Genomic DNA, 16898 nt, shown 5'->3' with positions numbered 1-16898 from the left:
ATTTCAATGTCATTGATTCTTTTGAGATCAGGACCCCTTGATTGATAAATGAGCATGGTGCTTGCAGCCATCTTGTTTCTGTCAGTCGTAGAAACATCACTTCTGAAACCCTGGCCACGGGACCATAACTGAGGTTGCTCTCAAGAGGGGGTGGTGTAATGACCATGGATTCATGTCCCGGTGGTAGAATTACTTTTATAATGAATGATTATCACATGAGAGTCTGGTGCCACGGGTCTTGGACTGTGAAACTGATCGTCATGATCAGTGGACCGTCAGTCCCCAGTATTTTGTTAAATCTCTCCTTTTCGTTTTCTCTTCTCCTGGAAAGACTTGGATAGAGGACCCAGGTATAAAAATTGATGTAAAGAACTAGGTGGTCGAAGTTGGAGGTACCTTGATGAAGTACTTAGTGGAAAGACCTGGTGGACACCGATCGACTATGGAAGTTATGAATCCCGTCTAAGAATTGCTGCTTGCATGTTGTATGCTCTGGAAGTTGTAGGAACCTCATACGATGTCGGAATTCGATGCTTGGCGCCATATTTTGAAGCTAAGAGACTGAGTTATCACATGAGAAAATAATCACTCAATTTGGAGTTGTAGAGGTTAGCCAACGCAGCGTGCACATTTATAACTGTAATCATGTGCAAGTTTTCAGATTCCATGAACTTGAGTGTGGAGGCCATATCTTTCAGCTCGTATGTCCGATTTATACGCCCTTTTGGTATGTTATACAAGAGACATAGACGGACATCTTTCATTGAGGAAGTATTGTCCCATTCCTCACTCATTGGTACGTTTTTGTAAACCCATGGGCTGAAGTATGTTGTATCTCATTTGTAGAGGTGATGAGAACATCTTGTAGAAGACTTGGGATTGTGCCTGCATGTTGTGCAAGATTCGGAAAGACTTTCATGTATACACACCTTGATATAAATCATTAGTGCTTGGAGAAGTCTGATCCATCGAGTAACACTTCAGAGAACAGATAGTTGATGAAGCTGGTCATGAGGATGTTTCCCCTAACACCGTCGTTGATGCTGGATCACGATACAATTTTCTCCAGAAATGCTTGTTGATGCCGATACTATGGTCGGAGTTGCTCCAGATACCGAAAAGGATAGATCCATGATTATCGACATAGTCTTTACTCCTTTATCCAGTGAGCCTTTACATTCACGAACTAATTGATGAGTTGAGCGTCCCTAAGATGAGGGTGTAGGGTTTAACCCAAATTCTCCCAAACCTTTACTGTGAAGTGCCTTGTCAGGGAATCGATGTTGTTGCAGTAGATAGCAGTGGCACTTTCCATTCTGGATGTGACCGGTGAAGAGAGGAAGTTCCTCAGTCGTGCAAGGGCTTGTGATGTAGAGAGACCCGTTGATGAAGTTTCATGGAATCACATCAGGTTGCAATAACTTGTTATGTGGATAACATTTATTGAAATAAAATTGATTTCTCCAATAAGATCAAGTCCCCGGTGTAAGTTGAAGGAGTTTGCGCCATCCATGGATGAATGATATTGCATCTGCTTCAGAAGTCTTATCATGGGATAAATTTTGTTACACTTTGATCGTGCTGGTGTTAAATCAGTGTGTCATCGTTGAGATATTTGTGTTGAAGCTAGAGGCGCTATTATAGAAGGTGTACTCTTTGATTGGGAGTACAATTTGAAGGCTTCTTAGAATAAGTCACCGAGAGATGAGCAGTTTTTGATTTTTCAGTTGGCCTTGGAAAAGTAGGCGATTGACTGTTGTAGGGATTTTCTTTTGGTTTGATAAAGATTTTCATTTAAATAAACTGATGTTGATTGCTGAAAGAGATTCAATTACTGAATGCAAGTATTGCATATATTTTGGAGGGATTGATCAAAACACGAATAAACTTCAAACTGAAAGAGATTCAATTACTAATGTTGATTGCTGAAAGAGATTCAAACTTCAGATGCTTGAGGGTCAATGCATCAGATCCCTCCACAGAACGTCTTAGGCATGATCATCTTGGCCCTGAATATCTTCTGTTCGGCTTTTCCTTCATTAGTCCTCCAACGTGTGAGATTTCATGCTCGTACAGGCGTCAGCACTTTTCCATAATTCGGCGGTGGACATTCCTGAATGCGGAACAGAAGTATATCCAAGACTTTCCTTGTCATGATTGCATATCACTCTAAAATGAACATTCCAGTGAGATGCTCATTTCGAAGAGGTGCGACCACTTGATAAAATATTGTTGTGGTGAAGATATCCATTCATGACGTCTTGCAACGGCTAAGTTGTTAGCAGAATTGAGTCCCCATGCTAGGAGAACTTGTAGAAGAATATATGATATGGACATAGGAGGAATGAGACTTGCCTGAGTGCAAAATATTTTGAGAAATGTCAATGCACCTTCTTCGGGTTCTTGTTTCAACCTCATCAGAAATTCCTCTCAGTGCCATGACGACGGAGCGCTCACCAAATCCCCTGGATCGAACCTTCTTCGTTGGAGAGATGTGAAACCAAAGTCGTTTTGTCATCATCCATGGATCAATGTTCGTCCGAGGACAATGTCATATCCTGAATATTCCTTGACTATAAAAAACTTGGCTTCTATCTATTTTCATCTTGAGAGTAATGTAGCCATAAGCATCTCTGAGCGTTCCTTCATGATTCTTGATTGAGATGGGAACATGAGTAGCTTCTTTTCGAGTGATGCCTGCGGCTCTAAGAGTCTTAAGTGGAATTAAGTTGATGACGGATCAACGTTCTTCCAAATTTGTTTCTTTTGAGATCGACTATGGTAAGCAGTCCACGGTCGTGCATCTCCTTGTCTGTGGCTGAAGGCCCAGGGAGTATTTCCGAAAATGAACAGTCATCTCCCTGAAATGATATGATTCAGTATTGTGAACATGTCTTTCCTTTGTGCTTTCGACGGATAAAATATTTCACATATATGTTCGACCATGAACCGCTTCTTTGACAGGTTGTTCAGAGAGATATTGTCCTGACTGAGAGAGGATCCCTGTGCACCCCTTCAGTCCCCAGGTTAAGTTCTCCTGATTCGACCTTTTCCTTGAAGATACGCTTCAAAAGCTTGCAGTCGCTTGTTGGATGATTGACGAACCTATGAAAGCGACAATAACGAGGATTCTCCATTTCTTCTTCAGTCGGCTTTTTCTTGACGTATGGAAATTTGATTGCACCATCTTGGATCCAGACTTCTAGCAGATCATTTTTTCAATGGGAAGAGGGAAGTCCGGGTCTGTCTGGTCATTTTGTTGACGCTGAGTCCACATTTGTGCATTTCAGGTTTGATTGTCCTTCCTTTGTGGAGAAGCCTGGAGAACTGGAGAAGCATGCTTGTGTTGTTGGGTAGGAGTTTGTGCATTGTCATTCCTTTGTGATTTCGAATGAGCTGGAGAAGTATGCTTGCGTTGTGGTTCAGCTTTTCGTTTGCTCCCTTCTACAACAACATTTGTGCAAGGTTGCAGGTTGTACTGTTTGTTGATTAAACGTCTGCTACCTCGAGTTTCCTGTGATTCTTCGGCTTTTGTAGTTTTAGCTTCCTCAGTAAAGCAGGTGTAGTGGTTTCTGATCTCTTATCCGCTTCATGAAGTTCTGAGAAAGTATGGAACCTGAGATTTTCCAGTAAAGCTCTGTAGACTGGAATCATTCCATTAATGCACAAGTCCACGAATTGTTGTTCTGTGACATTTGGATCATGACAGTACAGGACTTGAACTCTGAACCTTTTCACATAATCATTAGGATGTTTATTGCTCCTTTGAAACATCCTTCCAAGATCAGAGAGGGTGAGTTGCTCTGAAACGAAGAAATATTTTCAGTAGAAAGTATTAATCATTTCTCCCCAACTTGTGATACTTCATGGTGTGATGTTGTTGTACTAGGTATATGCTCTGCCTTTCAGAGACTTTGAAAATTCCTTCAGACGGACGACATGGTTGTGCTCATGTTCACCCAATGCTTCCAGAAACCGAGAAATATGTTCTCGAGCATTGTCTGTTCCATCATAAAGGGTGAATGTTAGAGAGGTATAACCTTTTGGCAGAGGAATCCTTTGTGTAGCATCAAGGTATGGAGGTTGGTGACGGTGGACAAAATACGTCTTATATTTTCCACGATCCTCCAAGAGGCGCTCCAGATCTTCACGAGTGATGAAACTTGACGGCTCCTTCGTTGGTTGGTTGTATTATATGCAGCTTTGTGAACTTCATCGTCATCCACTACATGAATTGGAGTGACTTCAGGATCAGCGTTAGCTTTTCCTTTCTCCTGAGTTTTTTCTGACATCTTGTCTGTAAGAGTCTTGAGATAATTGCATAACTCTTTCTGAGTGGCCGCCATGTCAGTCTGATTCTTGACAAGAGTCTCTTGCACCTTGATGAGATCACCTATGGTAGGCGGATTTTCTCTAATTTCTTCAGGAAACCGTCCGTAGAGAGGATTGTTCCCGATGTTGGTTTGAGGAAGAGGGGTACCACTAGTGCCGTTGTTAGAAGCCGGAGCAGTTTCTGGAGTACTACCAGTATTGCTAGTGCTAGCATTGTTTGGGTTAGGATTTGTAACTGAACCTGACCTAAGATCAACCATTTTTGTGAGAATTGTATTGCAACCGAGAGATTAATCTCCCACTGTGGTCGCCAATCTGTAGATGGTGAAAAACGATTTGCTAGTTTTTACGGAATTGAGGAGACGACCGTGCGGAGGAGACTCCTTGAACCGAGCGAAATGTTTAACCTCACACAGATGCACTGCAAGAAGGGAGTGCTTTAAGTTCGAGAGATCAATCTGTAGGACTCCGGCCTAAACCAAGACAATGGCCATTCTAGAGTCAATTCGGTCACAAGAGAGGATGGGTCGATCTATAGGAGGGAAGCTGAGAAATGTGTGAGATCAATGATGATCAAGGATTGTTGGTGTGTTGTGTATTTTGCGTGAAAATAGTTTCTGAACGATTGAGTTTACTCAGTTGAGAGTAATTGCTAAGACGATGAGTTCGTGTAGACGAAAGACTGTTTATCGAGAATTGTCTGTTCAAACTGTCTGTTCCTCAGTCATGATTTAGAGACTTATTTATATTGCTAGAATTGTAAACACCTTGATCCCATGAAGTGTGACAGTTGCTGGAGTCAAAGAGTGGGGAAATGGAAATCGTGTTAAAACCAGTTGCTCATCGTGCGGAGACTTGGTTGATTTTCCATCCACTACTTTGCTAACTCCTCCAACTGATTGCATGACTTGATCACATTCTCATCGTGGGTGAACACACGTGTCGTAGGCCGCCAGACCAAAACCCTAGTTAATATCCCCCATGTGACACGATTGATGTCTCGTGATTGTGGAGTATGCAAGGCAGACGTGTATTTAGTTAGTCAGTTGCTGACTTAATGGGACGATGAGTCCTTGCATTGCTGAGTCGAACAAATGTTTTGGGACTCATGAATTGAACGTGTCTGTTGAGACAGAAGTACAATTGTCCAATAAATGTTGATAGTTAAGGTGAACAAATATCGTTCATTCGATGAATTGTTGAATATTGATAGTTGAACCAATATTCCTTAGTCTGAGCAAATATTGCTCATTTGAGAAAGTATTGCTCGTTTGATGAATTAAAATATCAATTTAAAATACTGGTAACTGAACCGAGTATAATTAACTAAAATGTTGATCACGGGGTCAACGTAAAATTATTAGTGTTCGAATCTGCTCAGAATTATGTTTTGCAGAGCTTTGGATTCGAAACCCTAATTTTGATCAATTGATGATCAACGACGGAGTGAAGGAGGGACCGACTACATGGGATGATGAGCCGACCATGTAACCCCCAGATGCTCGAGTGAGCAAAATATCAAAGTCTCTTGAAGACCAGTTGGTGAAAAGATGATTAAATGCTGGTTTAATCATTTATTCAAATAATGTTCGTCTGAACCTTAGGTGATAAAACCTAATAAATTACGAAGAGATGAAGGACCGATCAAGGGGTCATGAAACCGGCCCTGGTTGGTCACGGGATCGACTGACGATCGTTTTATTAAATTCCAAATTGTTTGGAAGAGTTTGAACCTAATGTGAACAAATTAGGTCAAATGATGAAAAAGTATGGGACCGGCCTCTTGCAAGCCAAAGAGCCAACCTTGGTCGGTCAAGGTAACATGCTCACGTCGCCAAAGTGTCCACGTCTCAGTCCTGATAATTTTGATATTTTCTGATGTGCGTTTGAGCAACATTTTGAGAAAATATGAAGAAATCAAGGATTTTGCTGAAACTGAGGAAACTTCATAAGATGAAGGAAACAATAATAATAATAAAATGAAGAAATCATGAAGTGTGGGACCGGCTATGGCCAAGGCATGTCCGGCCGGCCAATGAGCCAGGTCCCATGGCATTTTTCCTAATTTTATATTATTTTAATGATTTTAGGGAGATATCATGAAATCAAGGAGTTTGTTGATATCAAGGAGTTTCCTTGAAGTGAAGGAGTTTCCATGAGATGAGGGAACACAAATAATATTAATAATAATAAAATAAGGACGTGTGGGACCGGCTTGGGCATGGTCGGCCGGCTAGGGCCCGGTCCCGTGAGTCTCCCCTAATTTTATATTATTTTCATGATTTGAAGGAAATATCATGAAATTAAGGGATTTCCATGGGATCAAGGACATAATAATAATAAAATAATAAGGAACTAAAGGTGTGGGACCGGCCACAACTAGGTCATGACCGTCCGTCTAGTATGCTTGGTCCCGCACACCTTTCCTAATTATTTATTATTTCCTTGATGTGAAGGAAACACCATAAAACTGAGGAGTTTCCTTGAAACGAAGGAATTTTGTTCAAATAAGGGAATTTTCATGAGATCAAGGAAAATGATAAAAATATAATAAAATATAGAATTGGGCGTGGGACTGGCCGCGGCACGACCGGCCGGCCGGTGGGCCCAGTTCCCCAGCGCCTTGATTAATATTTTATTATTTTATTCCTATTTTTACATAGGTTCATCGTTCCTTCGTGTTTTGGAATGCTCGTTCGTGCATTCAGGTGCTCATTAGTGCATTATTGTTGAATACATTTGCACCATTTTGGTCAGGGCTTACTCGATAGTGGCTCAGATGCCCGTACGTTGAATATTTATTACTAACCCATGGAATTCTACTGGGAATAACCATAAATTGAAGTAATGAAATATTATGAAGAACGTAGAATATTTTCTAAGGATTAAGTTAATGAATCTAATAATTTGGAAATAATTAATTGATGGCTCTATACTAGCACTATCGTCTAGGAGCATTAATTATTAGAGGATTGGGTGATATGAGCTAGTTGAAGCGTCATATTTATTATGTATAGTATAGTCAGGGAAAACCCGTTGTTGCATCCTGAAGACGTTATCGCTCTATACTAGCAGGCAAGCTGTCTAGGAACCGTCCAATCATAATGATTCTATACACATGTCTTTTATATAGTCAGGGAAAACATTGTTACATCCTGAAGACGTTATTGCTTTATACTCGCAGACAAGGTGTCTAGGTGCCGTCAAATCGTTCGATTATATATAAAAGTAATTACTGAAATTGCTCAGTATTCATGAGATATGCCGTTGCCTAAGTTGAGAGACTGCATATTCACGTATGCTCCGAGAGACAATATACTCAGTCAGAGATTTTTGTGGCATGAGCTTTCATGCTTCAATAAGAGACATGAGCATCAATACTCATCTGATTGCTGGATCAGGAGCATGTACAATTACGGTTTTACGATTTTAGCTTTTGTCGAAAATCCACCATCTACATTAAGTCCCCTGCTTAGTGAGGGACAGTCATGTTCCTCAGTCAGCACTGGATGGTGATTTTTTTTTTAGTTACAGACGAAATAAATAATTGAACTTAGTCGTAAGATAGGATGTTACCGGATTTTCGATTGCGTGAGCGAACCATGGCTTGAACGAAGATCCCAGTGGTACGATAGAACATCGTCTAAAGAGAGTAAATTGGTGTAGCACCGCTGATTTGGTGATGAAACCTTGCTCGATTTAGTATTCACGGGTCCGGGCCCAAGAAAGGAAATCCGTTTTAAAGCGGACGTTCGTTCGTTCGTTTAGTTTAAGAAACAAACAAAATAGACCTGAGTCTAATGATAAAATTTTGTCTATGAGCTTTCACGAAAAACTAAAATTTATTTTTTAAAAATGTGAGATTTCACAAAGTGGAATAAACTCTCGTTTCAAAGGTGGATCCTCGTACGAGAGAATTCTTTTGAACAGACGTGCGTCTGTTAGTAATAAAATTTTGTTTATGAGCTTTCATGAAATTTTTTATCTTCGAGCTTTCATAAATCTTTGAAAATATACTCTCGCTTCAAAGACAGATGCTCGCGCGAGGGAGCAAATATATATATATTATTATTATTTTCAAACTTACATGAGTTTCACGTTAAATATATATATTTTGTAAAACCAATGTTTTGATTTTGAACAACTGTTGAAAGTAGACATTATACATGGTGAAATAATGTCTGTATGTAAGTTTTCACAATTGTAGAATGGACGTTTGTCCAATTTTTGAAAAACCAGTGGATGTTAAAATTCACGTGAGTTGTTCACGGTTTTATGAACATCAAGTCATGATTTTGAATAATGAGTTTTGCTCGTCTTTGCAGGTTTGAAGGAACGAGCAAGTTTTCGAAATTCTGACGTTATGATCACTACAGCTAGTGAAATCGTAAATAGGCAAGAGTTGAATTGTTACCATTTTGTTACGCGTTTGTTATTGGTATATCCATGACTCCATGTCTTTCGCCTCAGATAGTGGTGACTTCTGGTTACAGCTAGTCTTCTGGCTTTTCCGGGGAACGCTCTATGAAGTCAAAGATGGAGACTTCTGCAGATGCTCATGCCGAGGTGAATCAACCTTTCAGAGACGCTGGAAGGCTGACACATTGTATGTCTCTCGATCATCTGGGAGTCGTCCGTGCTAAGATATATGCTTTATTGGTATTAGCAGATGCAGAGTGAAAGCAGGGACGTGATGGAATATCACAGAAGAAAAGAGCTGAAGATGAAAAGCCCATATCTCATTAGCAGAAGAACCACCGACTTCAGCAAGTGAGACTATCGGCTGAAGATGAAGTCAGGATTTGCGTTGATGGTGTAGATCCTGATTCAGATGTGGATGAACGAATAATTTCGCCATAATTCGTCATCAGAAAATTCAGAAGCCGGTCTTTCAGTAAAAACGCTGTAGAATCTTCGTCCGATGTCGGATTTTCGCGGTCTACGCATGTTTTTCATCCTCGGAAGATTTCCAAGATTTAGTAATGAAGCTTTTCTAGTTTTGAGCATGTTTAGGGGCCCAAATAGGCGAAACAGTAAACTTGCAAGAAATTTCCAGAAAATTTTCAGCTGGCATGTAGTCCAGTGTTTTGGACACATATCTTTGCTCGTTTCTCCAATTGCTTCGAATTTTGGATATGCTGTAGATGACATCCATATAAAGAGAATGGTATATGAACCATCCCTAGATTCTTCACAAATTTCTCCCAGATCGCTTCTTTGTGCGGGACAGTGTAAAATCATCTCAGACGATCTTGTTGTAAAACCATTCACTTGTGTCTTGAACGGTTGGTGAAGGATTTCAATGTCATTGATTCTTTTGAGATCAGGACCCCTTGATTGATACATGAGCATGGAGCTTGCATCCACCTTGTTTCTGTCAGTCGTAGAAACATCACTTCTGAAACCTTGGCCACGGGACCATAACTGAGGTTGATCTCAAGAGGGGGTGGTGTAATGACCATGGATTCATGTCCCGGTGGTAGAATTCCTTTTATTATGAATGATTATCACATGAGAGTCTGGTGCCACGGGTCTTGGACTGTGAAACTGATCGTCATGATCAGTGGACCGTCAGTCCCCAGTATTTTATTAAATCTCTCCTTTTCGTTTTCTCTTCTCCTGGCAAGACTTGGATAGAGGACCCAGGTATAAAAATTGATGTAAAGACCTAGGTGGTCGAAGTTGGATGTACCTTGATGAAGTACTTAGTGGAAAGACCTGGTGGACACCGATCGACTGTGGAAGTTATGAATCCCGTCTAAGAATTGCTGCTTGCATGATGTATGCTCTGGAAGTTGTAGGAACCTCATAAGACGTCGGAATTCGATGCTTGACGCCATATTTTGAAGCTAAGAGACTGAGTTATCACATGAGAAAAGAATCACTCAATTTGGAGTTGTAGAGGTTAGCCAACGCAGCGTGCACATTTATAACTGAAATCATGTGCAAGTTTTCAGATTCCATGAACTTGAGTGTGGAGGCCATATCTTTCAGCTCGTATGTCCGATTTATACGCCCTTTTGGTATGTTATACAAGAGACATAGACGGCCATCTTTCATTGAGGAAGTATTGTCCCATTCCTCACTCATTGGTACGTTTTTGTAAACCCATGGGCTGAAGTATGTTGTATCTCATTTGTAGAGGTGATGAGAACATCTTGTAGAAGACTTGGGATTGTGCCCGCCTGTTGTACAAGCTTCGGAAAGACTTTCATGTCTACACACCTTGATATGAATCATTAGTGCTTGGAGAAGTCTGATCCATCGAGTAACACTTTAGAGAACGGATAGTTGATGGAGCTGGTCATGAGGATGTTGCCCTGACACTGTCGTTGATGCTGGATCACGATACAATTTTCTCCAGAAATGCTTGTTGATGCCGATACTATGGTCGGAGTTTCTCCAGAGACCGAAAAGGCTAGATCCATGATTATCGACATAGTCTTTACTCCTTTATCCAGTGAGCCTTTACATTCACGAACTAATTGATGAGTTGAGCGTCCCTAAGATGAGGGTGTAGGGTTTAACCCAAATTCTCCCGAACCTTTACTGTGAAGTGCCTTATCAGGGAATCGATGTTGTTGCGGTAGATAGCAGTGGCACTTTCCATTCTGGATGTGACCATTGAAGAGAGGAAGTTCCTCAGTCGTGCAGGGGCTTGTGATGTAGAGAGACCCGTTGATGAAGTTTCATGGAATCACATCAGGTTGCAATAACTTGTTATGTGGATAACATTTATTGAAATAAAATTGATTTCTCCAATAAGATCAAGTCCCCGGTGTATGTTGAAGGAGTTTGCGCCATCCATGGATGAATGATATTGCATCTGCTTCAGAAGTCTTATCATTGGGATAAATTCATTTACACTTTGATCGTGCTGGTGTTAAATCAGTGTGTCATCGTTAAGATATTTGTGCTGAAGCTAGAGGCGCTATTATAGAAGGTGTACTCTTTGATTGGGAGTACAATTTGACGGCTTCTTAGAATAAGTCACCGAGAGATGAACAGTTTTTAATTTTTCAGGTTGCCTTGGAAAAGTAGGCGATTGACTGTTGTAGGGATTTTCTTTTGGTTCGATAAAGATTTTCATTTAAATAAACTGATGTTGATTGCTGAAAGAGATTCAATTACTGAATGCAAGTATTGCATATATTTTGGAGGGATCACGAATAAATTAAGAAAATCCTGCTTCAAACTTCAGATGCTTGAGGGTCAATGCATCAGATCCCTTAACAGAACGTCTTAGGCATGATCATCTTGGCCCTGAATATCTTCTGTTCGGCTTTTCCTTCATTAGTCCTCCAACGTGTGAGATTTCATGCTCGTACAGGTGTCAGCACTTTTCCATAATTCGGCGGTGGACATTCCTGAATGCGGAACAAAAGTATTCCAAGACATTCCTTGTCATGATTGCATATCGTCTCTAAAATGAACATTCCAGTGAGATGCTCGTTTCGAAGAGGTGCGACCACTCTATAAAATATTGTTGTGGTGAAGATATACATTCATGACGTCTTGCAACGGCTAAGTTTTTAGCAGAATTGAGTCCCCATGCTAGGAGAACATGTAGAAGAATATATGATATGGACATAGGAGGAATGACACTTGCCTGAGTACAAAATATTTTGAGAAATGTCAATGCACCTTCTTCGGGTTCTTGTTTCAACCTCATCAGAAATTCCTCCCAGTGCCATGACGACAGAGCGCTCACTAAATCCCCTGGATCGAACCTTCTTCGATGGAGAGATGTGTAACCAAAGTCGTTTTGTCAGCATCCATGGATCCATGTTCGTCCGAGGATCATGTCATATCCTGAATCTTCCTTGACTATAAAAAACTTGGCTTCTATCTATTTTCATCTTGAGAGTAATGTAGCCATAAGCATCTCTGAGCGTTCCTTCATGATTCTTGATTGAGATAGGAACATGAGTAGCTTCTTTTCGAGTGATGCATGCGGCTCTAAGAGTCTTCAGTGGAATTATGTTGATGGCGGATCAACGTTATTCCAATTTGTTTCCATTGAGATCGACTATGGTAAGCAGTCCACGGTCGTGCATCTCCTTGTCTGTGGCTGAAGTCCCAGGGAGTATTTCCGAAAATGAACAGTCGTCTCCCTGAAACGATGTGATTCAGTATTGTGAACATGTCTTTCCTTTGTTCCTTCGAAGGATAAAATATTTCACATATATGTTCGACCATGAACCGCTTCTTTGACAGGTTGTTCATAGAGAGATTGTCCTGACTGAGATAGGATCCATGTGCACCCCTTCAGTCCCGAGGTTAAGTTCTCCTAATTCGACCTTTTCCTTGAAGATGCGCTTCAAAATCTTGCAGTCGCTTGTTGGATGATTGACGAACCTATGAAAGCGACAATAACGAGGATTCTCCATTTCTTCTTCAGTCGGATTTTTCTTGACGTATGGAAATTTGATTGCACCATCTTGGATCCAGACTTCTAGCAACTCGATCACTTTTTCAATGGGAAGAGGGAAGTATGGGTCTGTCTGGTCATTTGTTGACGCTGAGTCCACATTTGTGCATTTCAAGTTTGATTTTCCTTCCTTTGTGGAGGAGCCTGGAGAACTGGAGAAGCATGCATGTGTTGTTGGGTAGGAGTTTGTGCACTATCCTTCCTTTGTGCTTTCAAATGAGCTGGAGAAGTATGCTTGCGTTGTGGTTCAGATTTTCGTTTTCTCCCTTCTGCAACAACATTTGTGGAAGGTTGGAGGTTGTACTGTTTTTTGATTAAACGTCTGCTACCTCGAGTTTCCTGTGATTCTTCGGATTTTGTAGTTTTAGCTCCCTTAGTAAAGCAGGTGCAGTGGTTGCTGATCTCTTAGCCGCTTCATGAAGTTATGAGAAATTCTGGAACCTGAAATTTTCCAGTAAAGCTCTGTAGACTGGAATCATTCCATTAATGCACAAGTCCACGAATTGCTGTTTTGTGACATTTGGATCATGACAGTCCAGGGCTTGAACTCTGAACCTTTTCACATAATCATTAGGATGTTCATTGCTCCTTTGAAACATCCTTCCAAGATCAGAGAGGGTGATTTAGTCTGAAACGAAAAAATATTTTCAGTAGAAAGCATTAATCATTTCTCCCCAACTTGTGATACTTCTTGGTGCGATGTTGTTGTACCAGGTATATGCTCTGCCTTTCAGAGACTTTGAAAATTCCTTCAGACGGACGACATGGTTGTGCTCATGTTCACCCAATGCTTCCAGAAACCGAGAAATATGTTCTCGAGCATTGTTTGTTCCATCATAAAGGGTGAATGTTGGAGAGGTATAACCTTTTGGCAGAGGAATCCTTTGTGTAGCAGCAGGGTATGGAGGTTGGTGACGGTGGACAAAAGACGTCTTATCTTTTCCACGATCCTCCAAGAGGCGCTCCAGATCTTCACGAGTGATGAAACTTGACGGCTCCTTCGTTGGTTGGTGAATTAAAATATTGCTCGTTTGATGAATTAAAATATCAATTTAAAATACTGGTAACTGAATCGAGTATAATTAACTAAAATGTTGATCACGGGATCAACGTAAAATTATTAGTGTTCGAATCTGCTCAGAATTATGTTTTGCAGATCTTTGGATTCGAAACCCTAATTTTGATCAATTGATGATCAACGACGGAGTGAAGGAGGGACCGACTACATGGGATGATGAGCCGACAATGTAACCCCCAGATGCTCGAGTGAGCAAAATATCAAAGTCTCTTGAAGACCAGTTGGTGAAAAGATGATTAAATGCTGGTTTAATCATTTATTCAAATAATGTTCGTCTGAACCTTAGGTGATAAAACCTAATAAATTACGAAGAGATGAAGGACCGATCAAGGGGTCATGAAACCGGCCCTGATTGGTCACGGGATCGACTGACGATCGTTTTATGAAATTCCAAATTGTTTGGAAGAGTTTGAACCTAATGTGAACAAATTAGGTCAAATGATGAAAAATTATGGGACCGGCCTCTTGAAAGCCAAAGAGCCAACCTTGGTCGGTCAAGGTAACATGCTCACGTTGCCGAAGTGTCCACGTCTCAATCCTGATAATTTTGATATTTTCTGATGTGCGTTTGAGCAACATTTTGAGAAAATATGAAGAAATCAAGGATTTTGCTGAAACTGAGGAAATAATAATAATAATAATAAAATGAATAAATCATGAAGTGTGGGACCGGCTATGGCCAAGGCATGTCCGGCCTGCCAATGAGCCAGGTCCCATGGAATTTTTCCTAATTTTATATTATTTTCATGATTTTAGGGAAATATCATGAAATCAAGGAGTTTGTTGATATCAAGGAGTTTCCTTGAAGTAAAGGAGTTTCCATGAGATGAGGGAAACAAATAATATTTATAATAATAAAATAAGGACGTGTGGGACCGGCTTGGGAATGGTCGGCCGGCTAGGGCCTGGTCCCGTGAGTCTCCCCTAATTTTATATTATTTTCATGATTTGAAGGAAATATCATGAAATTAAGGGATTTCCATGGGATACAGGATATAATAATAACAAAATAATAAGGAACTCAAGGTGTGGGACCGGACACAACTAGGGCATGACCGACCGGCTAGTAAGCTTGGTCCCGCACACCTTTCCTAATTATTTATTATTTCCTTGATGTGAAGGAAACACCATAAAACTGAGGAGTTTCCTTGAAACGAAGGAATTTTGTTTAAATAAATGAATTTTCATGAGATCAAGGAAAATAATAAAAATATAATAAAATATAGAATTGGGCGTGGGACTGGCCGCGGCACGACCGGTCGGCCGGTGGGCCCAGTTCCCCAGCGCCTTGATTAATATTTTATTATTTACTATTTTCTTCCTATTTTTACATAGGTTCATCGTTCCTTCGTGTTTTGGAATGCTCGTTCGTGCATTCAGGTGATCGTTAGCGCATTATTGCTGAGTACACTTGTACCATTTTGGTCGGGGCTTACTCGATAGTGGCTCAGATGCCCGTACGTTGAATATTTATTACTAACCCATGGAATTCTGCTGAGAATAACCATAAATTGAAGTAATGAAATATTATGAAGAACGTAGAATATTTTCTAAGGATTCAGTTAATGAATCTAATGATTTAGAAATAATTAATTGATGGCTTTATACCAGCACGATCGTCTAGGAGCATTAATTATCAGAGGATTGGGTGATATGAGCTAGTTGAAGCGTCATATTTATTATGTATAATATAGTCAGGGAAAACACGTTGTTGCATCCTGAAGACGTTATCGCTCTATACTAGCAGACAAGCTGTCTAGGAGCCGTCCAATCATTTCTATACACATGTGTTTTATATAGTCAGGTAAAACATTGTTACATCCTGAAGACGGTATTGATTTATACTAGCAGGCAAGCTGTCTAGGAGCCGTCTAATCATTCGATTCTATATAAAAGTAATTACTGAAATTGCTCAGTATTCATGAGATATTTCGTTGCCTCAGTTGAGAGACTGCATATTCACGTATGCTCTGAGAGACAATATACTCAGTCTGAGATTCTTGTGGCATGAGCTTTTATGCTTCAGTGAGAGACATGAGCTTCAATACTCATCTGATTGCCGAATCAAGAGCATGCACAATTATGGTTTTACGATTTTAGCCTTTGTCGAAAATCCACCATCTACATATCCCATAACAAATTGCAATATATGAAATCATAAAGATTAATACTGCAAAATCATATTCCAAATAAACTTTAGAATTTAAATAAATAAATCTAAAAACATTGCAAGATGAAAACGTTGGACATATCTATGTGTAATCACAATAATGGCTATTCCAAACCCTAGTTGTCCTTCTTAAACACAAGAATAAATTCTCATAAGAAGTTTCCTAGACATTGAGACCTCTGAAAAATTCTTTATCGTCCCCGAACTCCTTGTCGTCAACAACCATGGGAATATATGGTTCGTGAAGAAAGGAGTCAATTCCAACAAACCTTCTAGGCTGATGATGTCGAACCAGGGCCTTCTGAATTTCAAGAGTTCTCATAACAAAATCCTTTATTTATTGAGTCTCCTTCCTTGTCTCTTTCAACTCTTCAAGAACATCAGAAAACTTCTGAAGGAACAACTCTTGGCTTCCTCACATTCCTTCTTTTTCTTTTCAAAGTTGGAGGTAACGGAGATTTTTCTTTTTCCTTCATGATTGATGGCTTAACAATCATATTAACATCTTTTCCATCAGAATTTATGATGCTTGGAGTCTCCATAGCAATAGGGGTTTGTGAGAGGATTTTCTTAGAGCAATCTCTACAAGCAAACTTGTGATAAAAGAGTTTCTTAGGGAAGGAAAAAAGGACTGTAGGGTTACGAAACCTTTATACACTTAAAGTATTCACGTACGCACAACTCTTACCCTATAAAAGGCATAATTGTCCATTTTAACCCTCTTTCATTGATTCAACAGGGAAGTCCTTTCCGATATCAATTAGATATGAAAAGCGACACGAATTCCAGACTTTACAATGCTCTCAGAGCAAAAAACATAAAAGAAAAATCAAAACAATCTAACGACTTTTTTTTTTCTAAAGCTTGAGGTGTGAAAAATATTGTCT

General features: G+C 40.1%; 1 pseudogene; it reads right to left on the bottom strand.

Moving 5' to 3' along the window:
- Window positions 1–12119, bottom strand: part of LOC113312759 — a 42180-nt pseudogene extending 30061 nt beyond the window's left edge.
- Between the last annotated feature and the right edge of the window lie 4779 nt (window positions 12120–16898).

This window comes from Papaver somniferum, chromosome 9 (genome assembly GCF_003573695.1).
Source record: "Papaver somniferum cultivar HN1 chromosome 9, ASM357369v1, whole genome shotgun sequence".
NCBI lineage: Eukaryota > Viridiplantae > Streptophyta > Magnoliopsida > Ranunculales > Papaveraceae > Papaver > Papaver somniferum.
Note: the sequence above shows the minus strand (reverse complement) of the source record. Positions and strands in the feature narration are given on the sequence as shown.